Raw genomic sequence first — 27920 nt, forward strand, 5'->3', positions numbered from 1 at the left:
CATCCTTCTTATTGTGTGTGGCGACAAGAACATCACACAATACTCATACAGTCATATAGCATGGAAACAGGCCCTTCAACTTACCCATGCCGACCAAGGTGCCCCATCCATACGTCCCACTTCGCCCATATCCTTCGAAACATTTCCTATCCATGTACCAGTCCAAATGTGATGTTAAGTGCTATAGTACCTGCTTCAATTACCTCATCTGGCAGCTCATTGCTTATACCCACTACCCTCTGTGTGAAAAAGTACCCCCTCACATTCCTATTACATCTTTTCCCTCTCACCTATGTCTTCTGGTTCTTCATTCCCTCAACTCTAGCTGTTATCTGACTAATTTTTAATTTAGTTTAGAGATATAGTACGGAAACAGGTCCTTCGGCCCACCGAGTCCACACCAACCAACAATCCCCGCACACCAACACTATCCAACACTAGGGAGGATTTATAATTTTACCAAGCCAATTTGCCTACAAACCTGTATGACTTTGGTGTGTGGGAGGAAACCAGAGATCCTTGAGAAAGCCCACACAAGTCACGGGGAGATTGTACAAACTTCATATAGACTGCACCCATAGTCAGGGTTGAACCCGGGGCCCTGGTGCTGTAAGGCGCAAACACTACCGCTGCACCACCATGCCACCATGTTGCACAGAGATGTACCTTAACCTCCCTACTCATATATCCAATGTCCAAGCTAGTGAAGGCACCATTTTAGCTGGACTGTGCTTCCAAGGATCCTTAGACATGGACATGATGCCCAATATAATTCAGAATGAAGAGTATTAGCAAATGTCATTTAGGATTCATAGTGGGCATTTAAAAAAAAAATCAAATTTTCAATTAAAATCTTTTTTATCTCCAGTGTTCCATTGCTGAATATTATCTGGCAATGTTAAGATGCCATATAAATTAAAGCTGCCAAACAGTCTTAAATATGTGATCTCAAATTATACTTTCTGGCCCCAAATCTAAGATGCAAACTTTAATTTCACTTTAAGAATAGTTTATGGCACATCAGCAATATTTTATTAGTAAGCAGAATTTAAGTATAGATTTAATAAGATTCTCAACTCCTAATGAAAATAGAATCAATGAAAGGTTTGCAACGTGAAACCTTAACTTGGTTTCCCTCCAATTATGATACTGTCCCCTTTTGAAATGGCCATGATATGATGCATCTGTCCCACACTATATGACCTATTATTTACACATATAACATATAACTAACTAACTAATTAACTACTTACGCGCAATAAACTCAACTAACGTTAAAGGCGTAATGTACTATACTAACACGACTAACTATATAGCAGGAAGGATGGGGGAGGTTAGACATATATTTTAAATACTAATTATGAATTAACTAACATACAGGTTAATGAAAAGTGTAATTATTGACGAGGTAATTTAACCCATAATTACTTTTATTTTAGTCCAAATCTTCTAGCTTCTCTTTTATTCTATTTTAAACTGTTCAGCTATTAACTGATCTGATATGATAATTTTGGTTACAACTAGAGGGAACCGACTAACGTTGGGTCACACTTTAATAGGGGGGTAAGGCCCAGTGCATAATTTCATCGACGGAGGTCAATTTAAAAACAATCCTAGCTACCATAGGTGGCTTTTTTGTAAGATATCGCTTTTTTGATAACTTACACTCACTTTTTTTGTTTATTCACAATTATGTGTTGTATGACAACAATTTTTATGTACACTTTATGTTATGTTTTTCTCTTTCCCTTAATTATGTTTAATAGTGTCAGGAGATGTAAAGCTACTGCAGAAATTATGAAGGACAACTCTGGAATCGGGATCCCGAGGTACTTGGCTGCATCACATGAATCGTACAGTCTGGTAATAATAGCCAATGCAAGATAAAAGTCGAACAAATATCGGAGGTCTCACTTTCTGTAGTTGGAACATCAGAGGTGCGAACGAGCCAATTAACAGGGGTAAAATTCTGACACAATTAAAATCATTAAATATGGATATTGCTTTCCTACAAGAGACACATTTGAAACAACAAACTCAGATCAGATTAAGGGCAAACTGGATAGGTCAAACCTATTACTCCTCATTCACCTATAAAGCAAGAGGCACGGCCATTATAATTCGGAAGGGTATACCTTTTAAATTAAATAAATCCATATCTGATAAAGAGGGAAGATACGTTATAGTCACGGGAGAAATTTGCAATACACCATTAACTATGATAAATATTTACGCGCCTAATTTTGATAACCCATAATTTTTAAAGAAAATAATAGATTTAATCGCAGAGCATAATTATCAAAATATAATAATGGGGGGAGATTTTAACTGTGTTATAGATCCATACTTAGATAAATCAATAAAGGTAGGGGAGCGTCTTGTTAAAACTAAGACCTGTGAATTTTTAAATACTTATATAAAAAATAACAACATAGCTGATGTTTGGAGAATAGCAAATCCAAGTGGTAGGGAATATTCATTTTACTCATCAGTTCATAAAACTTATTCATGAATTGACTATTTCTTATTGGACACAAAATTAATCCCGTATACGAATAAACCATCATATCATAATAATATTATTTCTGATCATTCACCATTGACTTTTATACTTAAAATTGAGGGAATACCGGGTATAAAACCTTTTTGGAGATTCAACGCACACATATTAAATAACCCGCAGGGCTATGAGTATATAAAAGAACAAACACAACATTTTTTCGAAATAAATGACACGCCGGGTATTTCTGCACCGCTATTATGGGAAACCTTCAAGACATATATTCGCGGCGTCATAATCTCTTTACAAAGTTTTAAAAATAAGGAAAATAAAAGAAAACTTCAGCGGATAGAACAGGAAATAAGCATAATAAGATAACTTTATTGAAATATAAAATCAATAGAATACTATCGGCAAGAGTAATAATAAGATTATTCCAAATTACAAAACAAGCACACATCGAATTTGGGGATAAGCCACATAAATTACTTGCGAGGCAACTGAAGCAACAAGAAAAGGAAAAAACTATCACTAAAATTAAATCGGATAAGCGTGATTTTCTAACACTGCCAAAGGATATTAATAAGAGGTTTGCCCAATTTCATCATAATTGATATACATCTAAAATAAATACAGATGTTAGTAAAATTACAAATTTTTTAGATAATTGTAATCTCCCAAAATTGGACAGTTTAGAACAAGAGCAATTAGGAGCACGGATTACTAGTGAAGAAATAAAACAAATATTAACTCACTGAAAAATGGGAAGACCCCAGGACCAGATGGTTTTAGTAATGAATTTTATAAAAGATTTCAGGAGTCAATTGTTCCAAGATTATTCAATTTATACATGCAGGCTTATACTGAAAATAAACTACCAGAAACCCTAGCAGAAGCAACAATAACGCTTATACCAAAAAAAGATAAAGATTTAGATGAACCGGGTTCTTATAGAGCTATTTCACTTTTAAATACGGATCAGAAAATTTTAGCATAGATTCTAGCTAGAAGACTAAATAATTATATTAACAATTTAATAAATACGGATCAAACGGGATTTATACCCAAAAGACAATCATTTAATAATTTGAGAAGGCTTTTCAATATAATGTACTCTCACAATGAGGACAATGAAGATATTTCAGTTGTTACGCTGGATGCAGAGAAGGCATTTGATCAGGTAGAATGGCAGTATTTATACAAGGTACTCCAAAAATTTAATACGGGAGAAAATTTTATTAGATGGGTTAAACTACTTTACGATAGACCTACGGCAAGACTATTAACTAACAATATGCTATTTCCAAAATTTTACTTATCAAGGGGTAATAGGCAAGGTTGTGCCTTATCACCATTGCTATTTGCCCTTATGATAGAACCGCTGGCCGAAAGGATTAGAAATCACCCGAATATTCACGGATATAACACTAAGGACTCAAAGAATAAAATTTAATTATATGCTGATGATATCCTTTTATATATTACTAATACACAAACGAGTATACCCACATTATTAACATTAATTGAGGAATTCGGCTCTTTTTCAGGATATAGAATAAATTGGAATAAAAGCAAAATTATGTCTTTAAAACCACAGGATTCTAGACACTTACTAAAATTCCTCTTCAAAATTGCAACAGAAAAATTCAAGTATCTGGGTATTCAAATTACGTGAAGACACAAATCATTATTTAGTGCCAATTTTATGCCACTATTAAATAAACTGAATGATATGATTAAATTTTGAAAAACGCTCCCGCTCTCATTGATAGGTAGAATTAACGCTATAAAAATGACTTTCTTACCACAATTAATATATTTGTTTCAAGCGATCACAATATATATTCCAAAATACTTTTTCAAAAAACTAGATTCTATTATCACTAATTTTATATGGGATTACAGAGCACACAAAATTCAACAAAAGCATTTGTGTAAACCTAAAGAAGTTGGGGGTTTATCATTGCCTAACTTTATGTGTTACTACTGGGCAGTGCATATTAAGAACATAATGTACTGGTTGGATAGTTCCACTCAGCAGTTGGAGTGGATAAGAATGGAGAAAGAGGAGTGCTATCTGCACAATATAGGAATGATCCTGCTCTCACCGATAAAATTGAATAGTATAATATATAAGAACCCAATTATTCACAATACAATAAGAATTTGGAAACAAATAAAAGTATCCTTGAAATTAAATAATCTATCAGTACTAACCCCACTAGTGAACAATCCCGCATTCAAACCATCTCTCATCGACAAAACATATCAACAATGGGATAGACTGGGGATTAGGAAATTAGGGGATATGTATGAATTGGGCAAACTGTTATCATTTCATCATTTAAAATTTAAATTTAAACTAAAGGATAATCAATATTTTAAATATATACAGATATGTGACTTTATGAAGAAATATATACATAGATTTAAAACTATATTTTTAGAGCCTTTAGAAGAAGCAATGAATATTAAGGCTGATTCACAAAACCAATATCATACTTTTATAATAATATATTAAATAGAGAATTACCCTCAACAGAAGCACTAAGAGAAGATTGGGAACATGAGCTAATGATAAAGATCTCGAAGGATAGATGGGAAAAGTATCTGATGAACACACATAATTGTTCTATTAATGCAAGACATAATTTAGGCAGCATCTCTGGAGAGAAGGAATGGGTGACGGGATGACGTTTCCAAAATTCTGCTGCGTTTTTGTGTTACTCCAGCACTGTGTGTTCACTTTTTGTCAACCAGCATCTGCCCTTTCTTGTGTAGGATATTATTTGTATCCAGGCACACAGGGGAGTGTTCAGCCCCAGTTCCTGCAGCTTCTCAGCAAGTCGGGTAGGGACTATGATATTGAAAGCTGAACTGAAGTCAATGAACAGCGTCCTCACATAGCCCCCTTTCTGGCTGTCAAGGTGAGAGAGAGTGGTGCGGAGAACCTGGGAGTCCGTGGATCTGTTCGGACGGTATGTGAACTGTAGCGGGTCCATGTTGTGAGGGAGGAAGGCTCAGATGTGCCTCAAACATTCAAAAGACGTGTAGGTTAATTGGCTTCTGTAAATTGTTGCTAGTGTGTAGGATAGAACTAGTGCATGAGCGATTACTGGTCGGTACGGACTCGATGGGCAACAGGACCTGTTTACAAGCTGTATCTCTAAAACTAAAGATCTGACATTGAGGTAATGACTGCATAAAACGCACTGACTTCACCCATCAAAGCTATGAAAATATTTATGTCCTATTAATTTATATTGACTAGTTACTCTACCATTCTTCCATATGGGAAAGGAGTGCATTCGCTTCTAATTTGTTGCATAACTCTGTTTACCACACTTCAGTGGGGATGTGATGATCCTTGAAAGGGTTCAACAGAGATTTATTAGAATTGTTTGTGGGATTAGGAATTTCATTTACAAAATTGGGTCAGAGAAGCTCCTCTCAAAACAAAGAGATGAAGATGACATTTGAATTGCCTCCCTGCGGCTCTCTGAATTGTAGTGTGCATTCCATCCACCTAAAGGCACTAAAGTCATTAGCTATACCACATGGCAACTCCAAAATTCAAGAAGCAACACAAAACACTGTACATTTTTTTAATATAAGCTTTGAACTTTGTCAATCAAGAACTATGATCACCATTTGTAAACTTAGTGGCCTAGAGACATCTATCTCCACCTTATGTCTGTTACAAAATGGCTAACAAGTAATTGTCTTAACCGAAAAACCCACAACAGACCCAATTTCAATGCAGAGTGATGTCAAGCAGAGCTGGGTTATCAACCCAACATATTTCGCAATCTTTCTTGCTGTAATGTTGCATTTCACCTCCAACATACATCCACTAGAGGAGGACAAATGGCAAACCGTTCAATCTATATTGCTTCCACTCCAGAAGTAAGGTGGCTTCAACCTGTCAGAGCTACAGGAAATGCCTATACATGTGCACAATCAGAGGCCATGATTCAGGCATCATCAACTAGTTCCCTGAAGAGTATAAGAGAAGACGTTTTACACATAACATCAGTTCTGCTAGCTTTGCTCTGCAGCACAACCTTGTTCCTGATATCAAAGGCCCATTAAGAGACACTGAAAAATGTGGACCATCTTCCATATCTGAGTAGCAATGTTTCCCAGTAGAAGCAAACTAGATGACAAAATCATCCTTTTCTGCAATGCATTAGCACGGCCTTTAGTTGTGAGGAAATGAATGTTGGAAATTCAAGACTTCAAGCCCAGCACAAACCTCATGGTGTATCAGGCAACAGAGATCCTTACTCTGCTCTGCACTGCAATTTTGAGATGTGGATTATTTATAAGAAGTGTTTCAAAGCACTGTAAAGGTGGCAGGCATGCTCTCTCTTCACAAGTGCCCATGTTCATTGGTAAGATAAGTGAACTGGTAGTATAATTCAGGCCTCAGTACTGGAGTTCTTGGCTCAGTTCGCTTATCTTACACCACAAAGAGTCTCTTTTGACAATGGTTGTTGTCTCATTAAAGCCAAAGCTTGATTCCCATGGGAAAATCGTGTGATCCTCATAACAAAAGCTTCTTTGCTGTATCTAATTGAGATCAAAAGGTTAGCAGATTTTCGGGGATTATTTTAGCATGGATATCTAGAACAAATTGATTACTACTAATTCAATTTCAGTTCAAGGATATGATTTCCAAGCCAGTTCATATTACAAGGTATTGTGACAAAATTATGGTCTGCATTCTTCATGTGAGTTACACCAAATTGAAGCACTTGACCTTTGAACATCCATCTGCAAGTTGATCAGTCATTTATTTGTATATGAATAGTTTGTCATTTCCGACTGATTGGATACCACTATCTCCAATAAATTAGCACAACAAGATGAAGAATTATATTACACTCTGCAGAGGCGAAACATATAACAAAAATGTAATATAAAAGATAACCCAGCATCTGAAACATTAAAAGAATGGCTGGCTCTGGATAACAACAAGAAGCATAATTCATGTCATGGGGATAGCTGCAGCTGCACTTCAGAATGATGCAAAATAACCAACTTTCCTCCTGATGTTTCTTCGATATCCATAAGAACACAAGGATACAATTTACTCATCGTCCGTGGCATTAGAAAGAGAGCATCTGGACTTCAAAGTGCTTCATTGTTAACCAAAAGTGCCGACAATAACCTTTCCATATATGCAGCTGTGAAGATAGATGATGTGGATGCAATAGCTGGTGAGATTCTTGCAAAAAACATTGCTCAAGACATTTTATCCTGTACCTTATCATGGTTCAATGTGTTTTACTGAATTAATTGTGAAAGCATCGTCCTTCAAAGCAACAGAAAAGTTATCGAGAATGTGACAGAAGTAGTATAAAATGATCTTCTGACATTTAAAACTTCTTAAAGATTACTGCCGAGGAATTTTAAAAAAGGACACGATTAATAATGTGGAATAAAAAAAAATAGCAAATGCTCAGTAATTCAGAGAGTACTGAATATGTGGGGAAAGAGTTCATGTTTTGCATCAAGTAAAGTAAGTTTTATGCATTAGAGGTGGGAGAAGGCATGTGATAGGACTGGATAAATGTAAGAAGGGATGATGGTGCATCACAGAATAGGGGGGTAGTTATAACAGCAAATTAACGCAAGATGGATCATTGTGAGGTATGAATTGCAATAACAGGATCGCTATCTGAAATGTTGGATCTCAATATTGAGAGCTCTAGACTCAAATTATCTTAAATTAAATATAAGCTTCTGCCTCAAGCAAAACAAATGCAAAAGAAACACATCTTCATCTCCAAAAGAACCTATATTTTCAATGAGGCCCATCTATTATTTTATTCAATGAAGCATTGCATAATCTCATGGAATACTTTAGTTAAAAGATTTTTCAATCTTTGGTCAAAAATTAGGATGCTAGATGATAGCTACACAATTTTCAATTCAACTCGTGTTTCGACAGCAAATGAACCAGTTCATGGCTGCATGCAGCAAAATCTAGACAGCTTTTAGACAGAGTCTGATAAGTGGCAAGTAACATTCACACTACAAAAAGTGCCATTCAATTGAAAAGTCCAAAAAGAACGAATTATTACCATTGCTGGGTCCCCTATCACCCACTACATGGGGATGGCCATTGACCATAAACTCAACTGGCTAGATGTAGATATCAGAAGCTCTGGTGAACAACTACATTTCTGACACACCAAAGACATTCCATCATTTACAATGCAGACATCTGCCTAACTTGGAAACATGTTGTTGTTCCTTCATGTTTACTGAATTTAAATACTGCAATTCACTCCCTAACAGCACAGTGCAAGCATTGGAATCAGGTTATGAAGGAGGCTCAGCACCACCCACATAACATTAATTATGGATGGGCAATAAATACTAGCCTTGGCAACACAACAAAACAAAGATTCCCAAAAATAAATATCAGAATAAATATACTGTCTAAAAAATGTTAAAAATGAATAATATAAAAGCAGGCATGCTATCTACATTGAAAAAAAGGGAGAAATTAGGTCAAGTGAGTCTGAAAGGTAGGGCAGGCAGGGTCCGGTTAATGAACATAGTGGAACTAAAGGGCTCAGGTGTATTTACTTCCATGCAAGGAGTATTACAGATATGGCAGAAAAACTGAGAGGCAAGGTTAGTACATGGAACTACGATGTTGTGGACATTACAGAGACTTGATTGAGGATGGGTCTGGCAGTTCAAGCTCCAGTGTGTTAATGTTTTGGACATGATAGAGAGGGATGTAACAATAGTGGAGCAACTGCATCACTGACCAGGGAGAAGGTCAAAACTGCACTTAGAGAGAACATTTGGAGGGCTAATCCAGTGACACAATATGGGCTGAGCTCAAGAACAAGAACGGTGCAATCTCTATGATGGGGTTATATTATAGGTCTCTGAAAAAGCCAGTGGGAAATAGAGGCAGAAATTTGTAGGCAGATTATGGAAAAATGTGAAGGCAATTTTAGGTGATTTTAATTTCCTCGATATTAACTAGGACTTCCTTTTCCAGCTAAGGAGTTCAATGGAGCAGAATTTGTTAGATACATCCAGGAGGGTTTATTGAAACAGTATGTAGATAGTCCAACTAGGGAAGAGCCCATACTAGACTTTGGGAAATGAGCCTGGCCAGCTAATCGTGGTTTCAGTGAGAGAGCATATAGGGAACAGTGACCATAACTCCATATGTTTTGAGATATTTATGGATGAAGATAACACTGGGTCAAATGTAAAAGTGCTAAAATACAGCAGTGTTGTGCAGAAACTGGGAGGAGTTTAAAGGCCAGCTGGTGTGAATTCAGGACCAACTAAAAGGAAGAAAGACAAGAATGGCACGTTTCAGGTTCCTTAAATGATGAGAGATGTAAGTTGTAACTAGTAGCGTGTAACTAGTTGCGAGATGTAACTAGTAGCGTGGATAGGGGAGAACCAGTGGATGTGGTGTAACTGGACTTCCAGAAGGCTTTCGACAAGGTCCCACATAAGAGATTAGTATACAAACTTAAAGCACATGGCATTGGGGGTTCAGTATTGATGTGGATAGAGAACTGGCTGGCAAACAGGAAGCAAAGAGTAGGAGAAAACGGGTCCTTTTCACAATGGCAGGCAGTGACTAGTGGGGTACCGCAAGGCTCAGTACTGGGACCCCAGCTATTTACAATATATATTAATGATCTGGATGAGGGAATTGAAGGCAATATCTCCAAGTTTGCGGATGACACTAAGCTGGGGGGCAGTGTTAGGTGTGAGGAGGATGCTAGGAGACTGCAAGGTGACTTGGATAGGCTGGGTGAGTGGGCAAATGTTTGGCAGATGCAGTTTAATGTGGATAAATGTGAGGTTATCCATTTTGGTGGCAAAAACGGGAAAGCAGATTATTATCTAAACGGTGGCCGATTGGGAAAGGAGGAGATGCAGCGAGACCTGGGTGTCATGGTACACCAGTCATTGAAGGTAGGCATGCAGGTGCAGCAGGCAGTAAAGAAAGCGAATGGCATGTTGGCTTTCATAGCAAGAGGATTTGAGTATAGGAGCAGGGAGGTTCTACTGCAGTTGTATAGGGTCTTGTCAGGACTGTCTTAGTGCAGAGAAGGTTCACCAGTCTTCTGGGATGTCAGGACTGTCTTATGAAGAAAGACTGGATAGACTTGGTTTATACTCTCTAGAGTTTAGGAGATTGAGAGGGGATCTTATAGAAACTTACAAAATTCTTAAGGGGTTGGACAGGCTAGATGCAGGAAGATTGTTCCCGATGTTGGGGAAGTCCAGGACAAGGGGTCACAGCTTAAGGATAAGGGGGAAATCCTTTAAAACCGAGATGAGGAGAACTTTTTTCACACAGAGAGTGGTGAATCTCTGGAACTCTCTGCCACAGAGGGTAGTTGAGGCCAGTTCATTGGCTATATTTAAGAGGGAGTTAGATGTGGCCCTTGTGGCCAAGGGGATCAGAGGGTATGGAGAGAAGGCAGGTACGGGATACTGAGTTGGATGATCAGCCATGATCATATTAAATGGCGGTGCAGGCTCGAAGGGCCGAATGGCCTACTCCTGCACCTAATTTCTATGTTTCTATGTTTCTATGTTTACTCAAGATGCAAAAAGAAGTATTTGTAAGATTGGGTAAGCATTTTATGACTGGAATTCCTTAAGAACAATTTAATTTCCTAGACAGATAATTTAAATAGCTCAGTAGATATTTAAACTAAATTTGAAAATTGCCCGTAGCCCAACAATTTTTTTTCTTCCCAGATTTGCTGAGGCTTAAACACAAAAATTTTGGTTTCTTAGTGAAAACATGCCTTGGATTGTCATAAATTCATGTGATAGGAGCAGAATTTGGCCATTTAGCCCATCAAGTCTACTCTGCCATTCAATGGCTGTTCTATCTCTCCCTCCTAACCCCATTCTCCTGCCTTCTCCCCATAACCTCTGACACCCAAACTAATCAATTTTGTGAATTTGTGACAGTATTAGTACGATCATATTTATTAAAATGCGATGACTTTAATCTCACAAAACAAACCTTTGCACAGAAACTATAATAGTGCTAAAATGACTAGTTGCGAACCCTGATTCAGAAACATGAATTCATTCCCATCATAGGATTTATCTCCACTTCAATAAATAATTGACAACAAAAATAATTAATGACCAAAAAACTATCAGATCATTGCTAAAATAAGATACATTTTTAATGTAGCCTTTAGACAGAAAATTGTCCCTCTTGTCTGCACAGATGAATATGTGACTTTAGATCCAAATTCTAAAATAGCCCGGTAAGTTATTCAGTTAAATCAAATCATTACATGACATTAATAATATTTAAACTGGATGGACTATTTGGCATCCAGAGGCACTGGATGAAGATATGGCAACAGTACTTCCAGCCCAATCAATCCTGCAAAATCCTCCGTAAACACCTACAGTATATATGTATAAATTAGAACGGTTGTCCCCTGACAAGTGAAAAAAATCAAACTAATACTCTCAGCTGACCCATTTTTTACCTTTACAATTTCCCGACGAGTTACGATGTCAACAGTGTAAACTATCGTAAAGTTTCACAGCAGAAAATCATAGATGGGCAAGAAATGCTTATGCCTATCACCGTTTACATTATCCCTCTGTTACTATGTCAGTTTTCCTCCATGTTAGTCGCCACATGGAAGAAATAATGAGAATGGCAAGGATATAGAATGTTCTCTGCATTGGGGACTTAAATGTTCAAAAGAGACTCAGTAGCGCCAGCACTAAACTGGTCAGGGCTTGATGGATGAAGCTGCCAGACAGAACCTGCGACAAATAGTGAGAGATCCCAGATGAAGAAGATTTTTTAAATGTTATCTTATTTCCTCTCCCTATTCCATCAGAGACAATTGTCTATGTTGTTTTAAACCATCAGATTAGCAGTAGCAAGGATGAAACAAGAAAAACAGAATTGAATTTAAGATACTGTGTATCTAATTCTCAGAAGCATTTCTACAAAATGAAATACTTGCTGTCATGACAGTCATTGACAGTCATTTAAACCTCATTGAAAGATTCCCCAATAGAATTACTTTAGTTAATTACTTTAGTTAATTACTTAAGATGTTAGAAAATTGAAATACATTTTAAGACCTTTTAAGAAAACAAGGCACAACCCTGGATTCTACAATGTAAAAAAATAAACAGTTAATACTAGAAACACCCACTAGACCAAGCAGCGTCTTTAGAAGGAGAAAACCAAAAGTTTCTTTAATTCTGACGAAACAAGAAAGACAGAATTGAATTTAAAGATACTGCGTACTGTGTTCTGATAAAGGTCATTAACCTGACACTTTATTTCTTTTACCACCAATTTAGTTTCTTATTTACAGTGCAAGAATATTTGCTAGAACACCTAGTTTCTCCGTTCTCATTTGAAAAAAGTGAAAAAAAAGTATCTGGACTGACCATTAATTTCTTGGCCATCATCTTTAGTATCGCTTTTATCATTTAATCTCAACTTTCTTCGACATTTTCCCTTTTCCTCTTTTGTTTGATTCCTGTTACTCTGTCTCGGGATTGCTTAACACCTTAATACTATATTCAGTTTGAATAATAGGCTATCAATCTGAAACAGCAATTCTGCCTTACTCTTCTCCAAATACTTGGGGCAGCACGGTGGCGCAGCGGTAGAGTTGTTGCCTAGCACCAGAGACCTGCATCAGGTTCAATCCTGACTACGGGTACTGTCTGTACAGAATTCATGCGTTTTCCCTGAGAATGCGTGTTTTTTTTCCAGATGCTCTGGTTTCCTCCCAGATTCCAAAGACGTACAAGTTTGTAGGTTAATTGGCTTCAGTAAAATTGTAAATTATCGAGTGTGTAGGATAGAGCGAGTGTTCGGGGGGCGTTGGTCGGCACAGACTCAATGGGCCATGGGCCTGTTCCTGCACTGCATCTCTAAACTAAACTAAACACAGCTACTTTTATGTGTAAGAAGGAATTGCAGATGCTGGGTTAAACCGAAGATAGACACAAAAAGCTTGAGTGACTCAGCGGGACAGGCAGTATCACTGGAGAAAAGAAATGGGTGACGTTTCGGGTCGAGACCCTTCTTCAGATTGGTTAGGGATAAAGGTAACGAGAGATATAGATGGTGAAGTGGAGAGATAAAGAACAATGAATGAAAGATATGCAAAAACGTAACGATGATAAATGAAACGGGCCATTGTAAGCTGTTTGATGGATGAAAATGAGAAGCTGGTGCAACATGGGTGGGGAGGGATAGAGAGAGAGGGAATGTCGGGGCTACCTGAAGTGAGAGAAATCAATATTCATACCGCTGGGCTGCAAATTGCCCAAGCAAAATATAACACGCTGCTCCTCCAATTTGCATTTAACCTCATTCTGACAATGGAGGAGACCGAGGACAGAAAGGTCTGTGTAGGAATGGGATGGAGAATTAAAGTGTCCAGCAACCGGGAGATCAGGTTGGTTCACGCGGGCTGAGCGAAGGTAGTCCGCGAAACGATCGCCCAGTCTGCGTTTGGTCTCACTGATGTATGAGAGTCCACAACTTAAACAACGGGCACAGTAGATAAGGTTTGAGGGGTGGCAAGTGAACCTTTGTCTAACCTGAAAGGACTGTCGGGGTCCCTGGACGGAGTTGAGGGAGGAGGTATAGGGACAGGTGTTGCATCTTTTGCGGTTGCAGGGGAGGTAACTGGGGAGGGGGGGGGTTTGAGTGGGAAGGGATAAGTTAATCAGGGAGTTGCAGTGGGAACGGTCTCTGCGGAAGGCGGAAAGGGGTGGAGATGGGAAAATGTGGCTAGTGGTGGGATCCCGTTGGAGGTGGCTGAAATTTTGGAGGATTATGTGTTGTATGCGATGGCTGATGGGGTGGAAGGTAAGGACTAGGGGGACTCTGTCTCTGTTACAACTAGGGGGAGGGAGAGCAAGGGAGGAGCTGCGGGGTATCGAGGAGACACGAGTGAGTACCTCATCTATGATGAGGCCCTTCTATCTACTTCTATCATCTTGTTTAATCCATGGGATATGGACTACACTGGTAAAATCTTCCTTAAGGGCCCCTGAAATGAATGGCTTTTAAAAAACCTAAAACTTAAACAAATTATTGTTTTCAACATTCTGATCCCTATAGTTGTGAGGATATGAGTCGACCAACGGACAACAGTCTTTCCAGGGAGACCCAGACACAAAAATAGCCTCAGTAATGGGATGGTTAGGATGGTTGGACACCTCAGAGACCCATTAGCTGATCATATGAATAGTCAGGCTCAGCAGCAACACCAATAGAAGGCTCCTCAACTGTTACTCGATCTTTATGCAGGTATCTAAAAATCAGGAGCATGGGATTGAAGGCTATGAGGAAGAGGTTTTACTGCAGTTGCTCAATTGAACTAAAACCTAATGAAAGCAGGATTTCACCAACACAGCTCATAACTATTCGATTTCCAGTTGAACATCCCATTTAGTAGGCCATCGTAACATTACTGAACTAAATAGTTTGCAGGGCCACAGCAAGGATCACTACATAATTTCTTCCCTAAACAACAAGATCACACAGATAGGTTTTTATGACAAAGATATAGTTTCATAGTTACTATCATGCTTCCTCGCTTTTTAGTCTAGTTTTATTTAATTATCAGAATTTCGATTTCCCAGTTGTTGTGATGGAATTTGAATTTATTCTATCAAATCATTAATCTTGGTACAAAACTCTATACTGCCTTACCCTCGACAATTTCCTTTCGATTAGTTTATGATCTTTTCTGGAGGGTGGAATTTGTGATAATATTGTTCAATAAAGAACTGGTGTGTCCATCTATATTTTGTGCTTAATTCCCTGAGGCTAGGTTTAATGTAGATTATTTTGATTTAGAGGCAATGTGAAATGCAGACACTTAATAGTTTTAATTAAATCTGCTAATGATCTGTACTGAGAAGGAGACAAATAATCAATGGTTTTCGTTAAGGAACTGATGAAGGGTCTGTACTACATGTTCTACAAGATTAAAAGATCTGTGTGCAGGCTTTTTTTTCATTAACCACTACTTGAACTGAAAACATTGCTCATAAGCAGACTGTTAGCCACTGAAGATAAATAATTATTTAATAAAACCATTGTTTTACCTCTATTATCATTAATTTCCACAGTCTTAGTTATTTACCTGTCTGCCTGAAATGAAACAATTATCTGTGCTAATCAAAGCTAACCTGCAAATGGTTAAATTACATCTTAACAGTACAATGCACTCCCTGAAGATTCTCACTGGTATGTATGAATGTAATTAACAAATTATCAAGGTTTTCCTCAATCTTTTATTTAAATATACATTGTGACAGATTTCAAATTAAAGCACTTCAAAATCATTCTCCCCTGCTTTTAAAAAAAAATTCAAACTATGCATTAATGTTAGTACACATCTTATTCAGTGAGATTTGGCTATGCCACAATGTCCATATTGGAAGCAAGAAATATAAAGTGCTGTTATTAAGCAGCAGCATCATGACTGCTTGCAACGAGAAAAGTCAGGTTGAAATTTCTGGTGTAGCCTTTCATCATGGCACTGCACGTCGAAATAACCTAATCTGACTTTCCAGATTTTGATCTATGAATGTTATGTGCATCAAGAATGCCTGTGAGTTCCTAAGATGTAGCAGCAGTATTTGTCCATTTGACCCATCGAGTCTCCTCTGCCATTCAATCATGGCTGATCTATCTTTCCCTCTCAACCCTTTTCTCCTTCCTTCTCCCTGTAACCTTGGACACCCATATTAATCAAGATCTTATTATTCTCCACTCGTTTAGTTTTTTTGAGGTGAGAAGAATGGGTTCCAGCTTACTACTGATATCCTCTTCGACCCTTTAAACTTCTCCTTTCAAAGAGGAATTCACCTCCTCGATTCGAGCTTGTAGAGTGTCAATTTTGCCACAAATTTCTGTTTTCCCAGCATTGAGTTGAACATCAAGATTTGTTTCTAAGTTTCCAAGCTTTTCAGCCAGCACTTCTCTAAAGTCTTTTACCATAGCCAATCTTAGAGCTTGGTCATGTTCTTGCGCTTCCATAGTAGAAATTAATCTTTCTTCCTCAGATTCCTGAAAAGTTTCTTCACCTTCCTCTTTTAGAATCTGCCTTTGAGAAGGTTTCTTTTGCGAGCTCGTCTTTTCATTTAAAATACCGGTATCCAGTCGGTATCTCGTCGATTTCTGATTATGTCACTTAAGCGACGTCGGGCATCTGTCGGTAAGTGTTTTTCCTTCAGTCCGTTTTTATTTTTCAGGTATTTTAACACGTTTTTCGGAGCGGAGCGCCTCTTAATGGTGCGCCTCTTAATGCTCCATGGCGCCAAATGAAGCATTTGTGGAAGGAGATGGACAGACGATGTTTCAGGCAGGACCCTTCTTCGGACTGAGTCGAGAAGAGATAGAGGACAGAAAGAGGTGAGGAGAAGAGCCAGCAAGTGAGAGATCCCGTCTGACCTGCTCTTGGCACCACAGGTTGTGTGTGCCTGGTCCATTTGAGCTTCTCATCGATTGTGTCTCTCAGGTTGTTGATGGGGTAGTCAGCAATGGTAATGTCCAAACTGAGCATGGATGAACAAAACACTGAATATAGTATGTGCCATTTCGCAGCACTGCACACGACATGTTATCATTTTGCTGATGATTGCGTGGTAATTAGCCAGACTACACATGTCTTTTCATGAAAAGGTCATACCTGAGCAATTCTGCACCAGAGGGGAACCAAGATACTGTCTAGTCACATGGCCTTTGCTGCATCCTTAGGTCTCAGCAATTTCATAATAACATGTGTGGTGAATCAGCGGGTGAGGCAGCATCTATGGAGCGAAGGAAATAGGCAACGTTTCGGGTCGAAACCCTTCTTCGGACTGAAGTGAGGGTGGGGGGAGAAAGAAAGAAGCAGGTGGAGCCAGAGGGCTGAGGGAGAGATGAGGGGAGGAGAAAGTAAGGACTACCTGAAATTAGAGAAGTAAATGTTCATACCGCTGGGGTGCAAACTGTCCAAGCGAAATATGAGGTGCTGCTCCTCCAATTTACGTTGGTCCTTATTCTGTCAGATTCGGAATGGGAGGGGGAGTTGAAGTGCTGAGCCACCGGGAGATCAGTTTGGTTATTGCGAACCGAGCGGAGGTGTTCGGCGAAGCGATCCCGGTGGCTCAGCACTTCAACCCCCCCTCCAATTGGCTCTACCTCCTCCTTTCTTCCTCCCGCTCCTTTCTTGCCCCCCCCCCCCACCCCCACCCTCACATCAGTCTGAAGAAGGGTTTCGACCCGAAACGTTGCCTATTTCCTTCGCTCCATAGATGCTTCCTCATCCGCTGAGTTTCTCCAGCATTTTTGTCTACCTTCGATTTTCCAGCATCTGCAGTTCCTTCTTAAACACTGTGTAGTGAATCAAATTGGTTGTAGCCTGAGTTCTATGATGGTGGAAGTCATAGGATATAACAGAACATGGATGCACTACAACTAATCACTGTATTTTTATTTTTATTTTATGCCATTAGCACTGTGATCTAATTACAAAAACACAAATTCTACCTGTTTTATGTAAAGATGTCACAAATTAAAACTGCCTTAAATTGCTGAGTGCAGCTTGCTGTCTACATTTGGCACTGGAATGCACAATAGTCAGACATTTGAATCCTGACATCTGAACTGGCTTGATGACCAGATCCAAAGTGATGAGGCACTGCATGGTGCCAAAGCCTTTCATACTTAACTGCTGTAGTTTGGGTGGTTCAGAAAAACCCTCACCTACAAAATGGCTGCAAATTCAGTAATAGCAAACAAATCTACATTCCCAAGCTTTAAAGCAAAACAGATCTATTCAAAGGGAAAACGATGATTAAACAACTATTAAAATCACATTATTTGAGACCACACTTATAAAAATAAATTGCCTCTTTCTTAATGTTCACCCTTCAAGCCATTCCTATCTATTCAAATACAAGATCCTGCACTGGCGAATTCAGCAAATTCATGTACAGCAAATCTCAACCCAACAGACTACTAACAAACCTCACTAGCAAGTTAGGAAGATGCATATCTACAAATGAGTCCTGAACCAGCTGGCAAAAGAAAACAAAAACAAATCCATGTAGAATACTGGGATTTCTCAGCAGGTTCTATCCCATGTATTCATAGTGTAGCCACTTGGTTGCCATCGAATGCTGGGAAACTAATAATTCTACTGCATTATATTAAATAATTTTAAAATATGAAATTTACCCTATCATTGCACAATACTTTGGTGTTGACTCTGTAGTGGCTGTGAGTCATCATATAAATATAACAGTATTGCAAATATTCTGAGTCTAATATGAATTGCAGCAGTCATCTAACTATCAAATATTCCCTTTTTAGTATATGTGGTACCAGAACATAAAAGGAAGATGATGCCTTATCTTCCTTACTTCAGCCAAAATTACATTTCCTAATCGCAAAGTCTGGTTGCTTTACCTTTAAATGGTTTCCAGGTAAATATCTGAAATATATCTAACAAAACTCTATTACTCTGACTCTAAAGCTCCACTTAACCATTAATGCAAGATTAAGTAACACTAAGCATTCTATATATTTTTTAAAGAATGGGAAATATTATGAACTTTGTAGTCATTAGAGCTCACTGGCTTGGCTGTGAAAGCAAACTCTTGACTGGGGTGTAACATTGTAGAATTTATATACCAGCTGTCTTCTATAATAGCTACAGATCCTGAGATGAGCACCAAGCAGTAAACTGCATAAACATTGCGACTCAAATCATGCAAGGCTTTAAACCTTTATATCAAATTCTCGTTGCTTAGATAAAAAGATTATTATAAGATTTGATTCACGTTATCACAGAAAAATATATTTAGGATATGGCAGCAGTAATGAAACAACGTTGGCAGTTATAAGATTTATAATTGGAACATTATTCAGGAGGGTCAAGAAAATATTCAGCTGAGGTAATGGCATAAACATTTAAAAAAAAAACAGCTTTTGAATCAGTGATGCATTGAAGAGCAAACATTTTGAATTATTTCAGTTAGTAGAACTGGTAGTAAGTTATAAAGCTATAACTCAAGAAAAAGATTAAGATGTCTGTTGTAATTAAAATCAGTAAAAAAAAGTTTGAACTGCTTCTTAACTGAACTGTTATTTCCAATGTGCAAATAAATATCATTTTGAAGTCACATAGTCGTAGCTATGGGCACACGCATGGGCCCCAGCTATGCCTGCCTATTTGTAGGTTACGTCGAGCAATCCTTGTTCAATACATACCAGGGCCCCATCCCCAAGCTCTACCTCCGCTACATCGACGACAGCTTTGGTGCCACCTCCTGCACCCGCACACAACTGACTGACTTCATCCACTTCATCACTAATTTCCATCCGGCACTGAAATACACCTGGACCATTTCCGACACTTCCCTACCATTCCTTGACCTCACTATCTCCATTGCAGGTGATAGACTTCTAAACGACATACACTATAAACCCACTGACTCCCATGGCTATCTGGACTACACTTCTTCCCACCCTGCTTCCTGTAAGGACTCCATCCCCTACTCCCAATTCCTCCGTCTACGCCGCATCTGCTCCACGGATGAGGCGTTCCACACCAGGACATCTGAAATGTCCTCACTATTCAGGGAACGGGGGTTCCCCTCCTCCACCATAAATGAGGCTCGCACCAGGGTCTCTTCCATACCCCGCAACACTGCTCTCTCTCCCCATCCCCGCACTCGCAACAAGGGCCGAGTCCCCCTAGTCCTCACCTTTCACCCCACCAGCCGTCACATACAAAAAATAATCCTCCGTCAGTTTCGCCACCTCCAACGTGACCCCACTACTCGCCACATCTTCCCATCTCCCCCCATATCTGCCTTCCGCAAAGACCGCTCCCTCCATAACTCCCTTGTCAATTCTTCCCTTCCCTCTCGGTCCACCCCCTCCCCGGGCACTTTCCCTTGCAACCGCAAGAGATGCAACACTTGTCCCTTTACCTCCCCCCTCGACTCCGTTCAAGGACCCAAGCAATCGTTCCAGGTGCGACAGAGGTTTATCTGCATCTCTTCCAACCTCATCTATTGCGTCCGCTGCTCTAGATGTCAGCAGATCTATATCGGTGAGACCAAGCGGAGGTTGGGCGATCGTTTCGCCGAACACCTCCGCTCGGTCCGCAATAACCAAGCTGACCTCCCGGTGGCTCAGCACTTCAACTCCCCCTCCCACTCCGCCTCCGACCTCTCTGTCCTGGGTCTCCTCCATGGCCACAGCGAGCAGCACCGGAAATTGGAGGAACAGCACCTCATATTCCGTTTGGGGAGTCTGCACCCCGGGGGCATGAACATCGAATTCTCCCAATTCTGTTAGTCCTTGCTGTCTCCTCCCCTTCCTCAGCTCCCCTGCTGTCTCCTCCCACCCTCCAGCCTTCTGGCTACTCCTCCTTTTCCCTTTCTTGTCCCCACCCACCCCCGATCAGTCTGAAGAAGGGTTTCGGCCCGAAACGTTGCCTATTTCCTTCGCTTCATAGATGCTGCTGCACCCGCTGAGTTTCTCCAGCTTTTCTGTGTAACCTAATCATTTTGAAGTCTTACTGATGTATTTGTAGATTTTTTTCATTTTCCTATCATTATGACCATCGTGATCTGTTGAATGCCATTGTATCCTTGACATTAACAACAGGAAATTTCCCAGGTATTCTAATCATCAGCAAGTCCAACTTTAGCAGACGCTTGAATTCATACCCATCTTTCAATGATTTACCTATGCTTTTCACCAATCTTCTATCAAGCATACGAGTGCCAAAGAGGAAACCTTCCAAGGTTCCCTTTTTTAAGGTAATTCCAGGAGCAGCATCTGGAGTATCTAAAACAAACCTAATGGCAGGCTAAATAGTGAAAATAACCTAAATAATTCTCAATAAAAGATAAGATTAAGGCCCAGAGATCTGTCACTCCAAGGTGTGAATGATAGTAAACAGTTAAACAGCAAATAGAGAAGAAACCTGCATGAACATCTCCATTGCTAATGGCATGCAAACGTGATATATTTCCAACTCAGGATGTGACATGATATGCAATTTAATAGGCAGATTGCAATAGACAATAGACAATAGGTGCAGGAGTAGGCCATTCGGCCCTAACGAGCCAGCATTGACATTCAATGTGATCATGGCTGATACTTTAGATTCTGGAGTAGTTCCTGAGGATTGGAGGGTAGCTAATGTAACCCCACTTTTTAAAAAGGGAGGGAGAGAAAAAACAGGGAATTACAGACCAGTTAGTCTAACATCGGTGGTGGGGAAAATTCTGGAGTCAGTTATTAAAGATGGGATAGCAGCACATTTGGAAAGTGGTGAATTCATTGGACAAAGTCAGCATGGATTTATGAAGGGTAAATCATGTTTGACGAATCTTATAGAATTTTTCGAGGATGTAACTAGTAGAGTGGATAAGGGAGAACCAGTGGATGTGTTATATCTGGATTTTCAGAAGGCTTTTGACATGGTCCCACATAAGAGATTAGTATACAAACTTAAAGCACATGGTATTGGGGGTTCAGTATTGATGTGGATAGAGAAATGGCTGGCAGACAGGAAGCAAAGAGTAGGAGTAAACGGGTCCTTTTCAGAATGGCAGGCAGTGACTAGTGGGGTACTGCAAGGCTCAGTGCTGGGACCCCAGCTATTTACAATATATATTAATGATCTGGATGAGGGAATTGAATGCAGCAACTCCAAGTTTGCGGATGACACGAAGCTGGGGGTTAGTGTTAGCTGTGAGGAGGATGCTAGGAGGCTGCAAGGTGATTTGGATAGGTTGGGTGAGTGGGCAAATGCATGGCAGATGCAGTATAATGTGGATAAATGTGAGGTTATCCACTTTGGTGGCAAAAACAGGAAAGTATACTATTATCTGAATGGTGGCCGATTAGGAAAAGGGGAGATGCAACGAGACCTGGGTACACCAGTCATTGAAAGTAGGAATGCAGGTGCAGCAGGCAGTGAAGAAAGCAAATGGTATGTTAGCATTCATAGCAAAAGGATTTGAGTATAAGAGCAGGGAGGTTCTACTGCAGTTGTACGGGGTCTTGGTGAGACCACACCTGGAGTATTGCATACAGTTTTGGTCTCCTAATCTGAGGAAAGACATTCTTGCCATAGAGGGAGTACAGAGAAGGTTCACCAGACTGATTCCTGAGATGGCAGGACTTTCATATGAAGAAAGACTGGATAGACTCGGCTTGTGCACGCTAGAATTCAGAAGATTGAGCGGGGATCTTATAGAAACTTACAAAATTCTTAAGTGGTTGGACAGGCTAGATGCAGGAAGATTATTCCCGATGTTGGGGAAGTCCAGAACTAGGGGTCACAGTTTAAGGATAAGAGGGAAGTCTTTTAGGACCGAGATGAGAAAATCATTTTTTACACAGAGAGTGGTGAATCTGTGAAATTCTCTGCCACAGAAGGTAGTTGAGGCCAGTTCATTGGCTATATTTAAAAGGGAGTTAGATGTGGCCCTTGTGGCTAAAGGGATCAGGGGGAATGGAGAGAAGGCAGGGATGGGATACTGAGTTGGATGATCAGCCATGATCATATCGAATAGCGGTGCAGGCTCGAAGGGCCAAATGGCCTACTCCTGCACCTATTTTCTATGTTTCTATGATCATCCCCAATCAGTACCCCGCTCCTGCCTTCCCCCCATATCCCCTGACTCCGCTATCTTTAAGAGCCCTATCTAGCTCTCTCGTGAAAGTATCCGCAGAGCAGGCCTCCATCGCCCTCTGAGGCAGAGATTTCCACAGACTCACAACTCTCTGTGTGAAAACGTATTTCCTCATCTCAGTTCCAAATGGCTTGCCCCTTATTCTTAAATTGTGGCCCCTGGTTCTGGACTCCCCCAACATCGGGAACATGTTTCCTGCCTCTAGCGTGTCCAAACCCTCAATAATCTTATATGCTTCAACAAGATATCCTCTCATCCTTCTAAAGTCCAGAGTATACAAGCCCAGCCGCTTCATTCTCTCAGCATATGACAGTCCCGCCATCCCGGGAATTAACCTGCTCTCCCTCAATAGCAAGAATGTCCTTCCTCAAATTAGAGGACCAAAACTGCACACAATACTCCAGGTGTGGTCTCACTAGGGTCCTGTACAATGTTCCAATATATTAGATGACACTGATGACTGAATGATGCTGATTGTAGAATTGGGTGATAATGTCAAAGCAGTTTTAAGAATTTGATGTAGAACACTTTGTTGCACATCATGCTGTACATTGGAAAGTATAATAAGAAAAGGGAATGGCTGGTGAGGATGGAAGAACAGACCAGAGAGTCATGAAGGTTGAGTAGGCTGGGTCACTATTCCTTGGAGCGCAGGTGGATGAGGGGTGATCTTAGGTGTACAGAATTATGAGAGGAATAGATTGGGTAGATGCACAGTGTCTCTTGCCCAGAGTCGGTGAATTGAGGACCAGAGGACATAGGTTTAAGGTGAAGGGGAAAAGATTTAATAGGAATCTGACGGGTAACCTTTCCACACAAAGGGTGGTGAGTGAATGGAACAAGCTGCCAGAGGAGGTAGTTGAGGCTGGGACTATCCCAACATTTAAGAAACAGTAAGACAGGTACATGGATAGGACAGGTTTGGAGGGATATGGACAAAGCACTGGCAGGTGGGACGAGGTAGCTGGGACATGTTGGCCGTTGTGGGCAAGTTGGGCCGGAGGGCTGTTTCCACACTGTGTCACTCAATGACTCTCAGGGAACAGCCTCTTCAAAATGCTGGAAGAGGAGGATGAGAAAAATGGTAGGGAAATCTTTTTGAAGCTGGAGCAACTTGAGAAAAATGTTCCTTTAAATGTGGAGCCTGGTGGGGTGGAAGGTGAGGACCTTTGAGTGTGGAGGGTGGTGGGATGGAAGGAAAGGGCCAATTGTATTCAATATAAATTAAATTGTTTTACTCTCTTTTCCAGTTCTCAGAAAGCCTTCAAATTGAGATTTTAAATCTGTTTCTCTTTCTGCTACAGATGCTGGTTTAAACCGAAGATTCTCCCGACTCTCAGTCTGAAGAAGGGTCTCGACCCGAAAAGTCACCTATTCCTTTTATCCAGAGATGCTGTCTGACTCGTTGAGCTACTCCAGCTATATTTGGTTTGCAGTGCAAACTGTGAAATGTTGCCAATGCCTCTAACTCATGTCTGGAAAGAACTAAAGAGAAGTGTGCAATGACACAGTCACCTCAGCAACCAATATTACTGCAGCCCTCGTCTACTCTGAGGTCGTTGTTAGAGCTCATAGCAGAGTTCAGTGATGAAGTGGAGACATCTTTCATTTTGTTGCTCATTAAACGCAGGATAGGAAAATCTATGAACGACCTGCAAGATGTGCTCTCCTGCGAGGTAACCCCTAGCCCTCTGCCTCTTGCTCCTCTTGACAGCTTATCTAACTCTGTGTGAACATAAAACATAGAACAGTACAGCAGAGGAACATGCCCTTTGACACCCAATGTCTGTGCCGAACATGATGCTAAATTAAACAAATCCCTTCTGCTGCATGTGATCCATATAACTATATTTTTTTGCATATTCCTGTCCCTTTCTAAAAGCATTTTAAATGTGTATGGTCCCTGACAAATCTCCCAGTTATGCTAATCTAACAGTGTAGTCTCTGATCAATCTCCAAGTTATGCTATATTCCAAGAAATGCCTTCATATGATTTCATAATAACAGCGTTGTGTGGAGAACTTGTAGGGATTTGCATGTTTTTGAATGAATGAATGAATCGGTTTATTGGCCAAGTATTCACATACAAGGAATTTGCTTTGGTGCTCCGGCCGCAAGTGACAACATGACATACAGTGACAGTTAGGAATGATACATAAAACAATAACAATAAAACATTATTGATTAATTTTCAGTGACTGCCATGTCAATCCCAGGCCACATTAACATTTGAAACATAGAAGAATGGAAGATACTCGACATTTGCAAAATCGTAGAGTTAAAATAAATTGATTCATGCTTAAGTAATTGACAACATTTTTAAAAGGTATTTGAGGGATGGGGGTATAAAGGTCCTTCCTCTGGCACAACATGTGCACGGTTAATAGAATGCACAAGCTTGAGGGCACTGAGCTCCAAAATGCCAGTGATGCATGTACTGGATATGCTTGTTCATCAAACAGCATTTTAATCCTGCAAAAGCAGCCAGTGGTATACCAACTATTGATCTGTCAATCTCAACTTCATGCGCTTTGTACCTAAAGCACCAGGGCCAATCAGTTTTAATTCAAGCACTCATTATGCTCCCACCTGATTTTCATTTCTGTTGCTTCCAATTGAAATTAAAATTGAAAGATGTACAGTACATTCAGAAAGAATTCAGACTCCTTCACTTGTTCCACATTTTGTTGTGTTACAGCCTTATTCTAAATTGGAATAAATTTTTTTTTTATCATCAATCTACACACAATATCCCATAATAAAGCGAAAACAGGTGTTTAGACATTTTTGCAAAGTAATTAAAAAGAAATAACTGAAATATCACATTTACATAAGTATTCAGACCCTTTACTCAGTACTTTGTAGAGGCACCTTTGGCGGCGATTACAGCCTTATGTCTTCTTGGCATACCTGTATTTGGGTAATTTCTCCCATTCTTCTCTGCAGATCCTCTCAAGCTCTGTCAGGTTGGATGGGGAGCGTTGATGCACAGCTATTTTCAGGTTCCTCCAGAGATGTTCGATCGGGTTCAAGTCCGGGCTCTGGCTGGGCCACTCAAGGACATTCACAGTCTTGTCACAAAGCCACTCCTGCGTTGTCTTGGCTCTGCGCTTAGGGTTGTTGTCCTGTTGGAAGGTGCGAGGACCTGAACACTCTGGAGCAGGTTTTCATCAAGGATCTCTCTGTACTTTGCTCCGCTCATCTTTCCCTTGATCCTGACTAGTCTCCCAGTTCCTGCCGCTGAAAAACATCTCCACATAATGATGCTGCCACCACCATGCTTCACCGTATGTAAAATTAGATCTAACTTCATTTATGGAAGTCGAATGTTAATAATTCAAGATACCTTTGGACCGTATGTATTGGAACCAGAATAATCACAATTGTTTATCAGTTTGTCATTTGATGACTATTGAAGAGATCTACAATTTACAAAAGCTATAGAAATTTTGATCAAAGGGGAATTTTAAAAGAAGAGAGCAATATGAATAGACCTATTTTTTTTTAATTCAGTCGCGCTAGTGCACAATAAACCACATGCTACGAAATCAACTTTTAACAATACAAAGTAGCTTGTGATCCTATGGGTGGAAATTGGGGGTAGATCAATCTTACACAGGCTCCATCCCAATCACACCTACAAAATCTTCAAATTAATAGGAAGGATGAAGGAACTGATGTTACAGCTCTCCCCCAAGCCAACATTCATAGAGCAGCAAAACTCTGAATCTCTGAAAATCCTCAGTCCTATTTTTCAGGAATCCTGATATTTCAGCATTAGGCTCACCTTATTCTATTTCCCAAGCAAATCAAGCCCCACATTCCTTATCTCCACAGTCCTTTTAAATTCTCTGGGGCCTTGTTCCCCACATCCCCATTAAACTCACCTGGTTTTCTCTCCCGTGATCCCTTTAAACTCATGGTTCACAGAAAGCTACATAGACCAGCGACACAATTCCTCGCGAATTGGGACGTCCACGTACGACCACACCTACGACAGCCTACTACCACACAGGCGACAACCTACGACAACCGAAGTCAATTTATGTTCACCCGCGACAAGATACGACAAGCTAAGACCCTGTCGGCGACAACTGAAGACGTCAAATTCTGTGATTAGCCAGAGAGTGAGAATTGTGTGAAATGTTTGAGTCTCACGCTCAATGCGTGAGAGTAGACAGCGCTGTTTACGAGCAGTTAGAGACTGAGAACTGAGACTGAGAATAAGGACAAGTGCAAATTGCATGTCAGACATGGCATGTCCAGCAGTCTCAGACAAAAAGGGGGAAAAAACAATATTAAGTCCAGAAGGCTGCAGTGTGCCCAAATAGAAGACGATGCGCAGACCCTGAAGCTCGCTTTGCCTGTTTCTATTCTTTTTGCCTGTTTCTATTCTCTTGCAGTTTGTCTGCATATTCTTTGGAACCTAAGTTGCCATCTGACTTTGTGACATTATGATTTAGAGAATGAATTAAATGCCAAATCATATATGACAACAAAAGAGCTTATTGTTTCACCATGAATTCATTTCCACTTCCAGGGCAGGAACTGAATGCGAAAATCCAATGAGGTTGAATGGCATTCCAGATGACAATATGATATCTTTGTTAAGCTAATGATGAAATAACACTGACTTTAATTCCACATTTATTATTATGTGAAGTTCAGTTTAATTTAGTTT

The 27920-nt window shown here is 40.0% G+C and overlaps 1 protein-coding gene and 1 long non-coding RNA gene across 7 annotated transcripts in view; one reads left to right on the forward strand and one right to left on the reverse strand.

Annotated features, from left to right (window-relative positions):
* Positions 1 to 27920, reverse strand: part of nlgn1 (neuroligin 1) — a 401351-nt gene that overhangs the window by 254939 nt on the left and 118492 nt on the right. The window lies entirely within an intron of this gene.
* On the forward strand, positions 1186 to 27873 carry LOC129703647 (uncharacterized). Its single transcript, XR_008724600.1, has 3 exons — positions 1186 to 1829; positions 16787 to 16946; positions 24544 to 27873. It is a non-coding gene; the product is annotated as an uncharacterized LOC129703647 (long non-coding RNA).

This window comes from Leucoraja erinacea, chromosome 14 (assembly GCF_028641065.1).
Source record: "Leucoraja erinacea ecotype New England chromosome 14, Leri_hhj_1, whole genome shotgun sequence".
Lineage (NCBI taxonomy): Eukaryota > Metazoa > Chordata > Chondrichthyes > Rajiformes > Rajidae > Leucoraja > Leucoraja erinaceus.